This window comes from Arachis ipaensis, chromosome B05 (assembly GCF_000816755.2).
Source record: "Arachis ipaensis cultivar K30076 chromosome B05, Araip1.1, whole genome shotgun sequence".
In the NCBI taxonomy this organism is placed as follows: domain Eukaryota; kingdom Viridiplantae; phylum Streptophyta; class Magnoliopsida; order Fabales; family Fabaceae; genus Arachis; species Arachis ipaensis.
The window spans coordinates 70,151,444-70,154,332 of NC_029789.2; positions in this window are offsets into that span (position 1 = coordinate 70,151,444).

Genomic DNA, 2,889 nt, shown 5'->3' on the forward strand with positions numbered 1-2,889 from the left:
ATGTCGACCTCCCTTTCTCTTGAGGTTTTTGCACTGAGAGGTCCGAACCGCACACCGACCGTGAACTCACCGTACGGTACGGATTCGTGATTCAAACCGAATCACGTACCACGTGCTTAACACTTAGTGTGAAAAGTGTTGCGCATGGTGATTGGTCGTTCACGTGACCCAGCAGGTTCATTATGGAATGCACTCATTCCCAGCTTAGGGTGCCTCTAACAACCAAACTTCGTTAGATACCAATAGAACATTTAGAATCAGTCCTTCAGTTAATACAAATAGTCAACTTAACGCTTATTTGTTATCTCGTACCTAATTTCCAATGAACAATACGTCATTACCTCTTATACAACCTCAAAACCTCTACGAAACAGAAGACTTAGAGACGAAAGGAGACAGAAGCCTAAGTGCGTGCGTGCAGGAGGATACCGTTCGACACACAACCACCTAGTGGCAACAGTTACCGATGGAAGGTAGGAAGGTCACTTTTGATGCGAGTGCGCGAGACAGTGTCGTGCCGATTAGTGGCCAACCAAGAGCTAGGCCAACCTTATCCTATTACTATTTTACTGTTCTCTTTTGTATTTTCTTAATTCTAGTGCTAGGAGTAGTATAAATAACCCCTTAAAGTACTGAGAAGGGATTGTTGAGTAGTATTTTTGTTGAAGTATAGTGAGATTTACTTTTCACATCATCTTCTTCCATCACTTGTACTTTTATCTTAAGCTATGAGTAGCTAATTCTCTCTCATTGAGAGAGGGAGCTCTATTGTACTTGATGGATTAATGATAGTGAATTTCTTCTTCTCTTCATCTTCTCTTTGATTTGCTAGAAGGAATTTCGTTTTAATGTTAGTGTTCAATCATCTTGGGAAAGAGGTTGAATGCGAAATGGGTTTCATGGGAACCTTGGAAAAGGAAACATGAAACCATGCTAGAAATTCCTTCTCACACTTGAGTAGAATCTGGGTTTTGGTGATTGGATATGGTGACATATAATCCACCCTCTACTTGGATCTATGAGGATGTGTGGTATAATCAGGGACCAAGCATATCTCTCTTCATGAGCAATTAGACCAAGGAATTGGCTATTGATCAAGATCTGAGAGATTTAATCACCAAGGGATTGGGGTTTAATCAATCATGATTGCCAAGAGGTTAATGAATTGCATGATTGAAGATGAGACGAGCTGGATTTAATCCAAAGAGAACAACATCTCCTGATCTTTATGAATTTCCCCTATTCTTATCTTCCACATTCTTTATAGCTTTCTTTACATTCTGTTATTCCCCATTCCCATTTACAATTAAGTCATTCATGTTTCTGCACTTTACATTCTTGCCATTTCCTTTTCTGCACTTTACTGCTTCTCTTTACTTTTGAGTCATTTACATTCCTGCTCATTTACAATTCTACAATCACACTCTATATTGCTCAGCTTGACTAATTCACCCATTGATTAAAATTTCTCAAATATACTAATCTCTGTGGATATCATCCCACTCCTAGTGGATTATTACTGGATGATATTTTTGGTGCGCTTGCCAAAAAAACAGATTCATTAGTTTTATATGGGGAGTGAATTCCGGTCATCAAGTTTTATGGCCCCGATGCCGGGGATTGGTCTGAATTTGACAATGATTAAATTGATGGGTAGCTAGATTAAGCACTTTTAATTACCTTGTTAATTCCTTTAACTACAGTTCTTTAGTTTTCTTAGTCTTTCTTTTTCTTTTAGTGGATCATTTTAGCTGTTTAATTGTTCATATTTCCATTCTTTTTTTTACTGCTTTATTAACTGTTTGATTAATTGCACCAACCAAACTAACCACTAGTCTTAACAAGGAGTGATTCTTTCACTTGTCCTCTACCTGCTGTTTGTTAAATGTATGACAGGTAGGAGAGGAGAAACTTCATCCTCTTTTGATAGTGAACCTGAGATGATCTTCCTTAGATTAAAGAGGGAAGAAAGAGGCAAAGGAATAGTTGGAAAGGAAGTAGTGGAGGAAGATCTGGGAGTTATTATGGAGGAAGAGGTACAAAACCATGTTGGAGTAAATGTTGGCAATCATATTGGGCAGGAGAGGAGAGTCTTAGGCTCCTACATCAACCCAAATCTAGGAAACTGTGGCAGTAGCATTCTAAAGCCAGCAATCCATGCTAACAACTTTGAGTTGAAGCCTCAGCTCATCACACTTGTCCAGAATAATTGCTCATTTAGAGGGAATGCCCAAGAGGACCCCAACCAACATCTCACTACATTCTTGAGATTTGTGACACTGTAAAGTCAAATGGTGTGCACCCTGACACCTACAAACTACTTTTATTTCCCTTTTCTCTCAAAGATAAGGCAGCAAAATGGTTGGAAGCATTTCCCATGGAAAGCTTAACAACTAGGGATGAGGTTGTGAATAAGTTTCTAGCAAGATTCTACCCTCCACAGAGAGTCAATAGACTGAGAGCTGAGGTGCAAACCTTCAGAAAGCAAGATGGCAAAACACTTTATGAGGCCTGAAAGAGGTTCAAAGACTTGACAAGGAAGTGCCCTCCGGATATATTCAATGAATAGGTTCAACTACACATCTTCTATGAAGGGCTGTCATATGAAGCAAAGAAAGTTGTAGACCACTCTTCAGGGGGTTCACTCAACAAAAAGAAAACCATTGAAGAAGCCATAGATGTTATAGAGACTGTAGCTGAAAATGAGTACTTCTTTGCTTCAGAAAGAACTCAAGAGAAAGGAGTGCTGGAGCTCAATTCTATGGATGCCCTATTGGCATAGAACAAGATGATTGCAGTACAACTAGCAGCCCTAACAAAGAAGATGGAGACAAGCCAAGTCTCAGCTATCCAAGCTCAAGCACCACCACAAGAAGGAGATGCACCAGA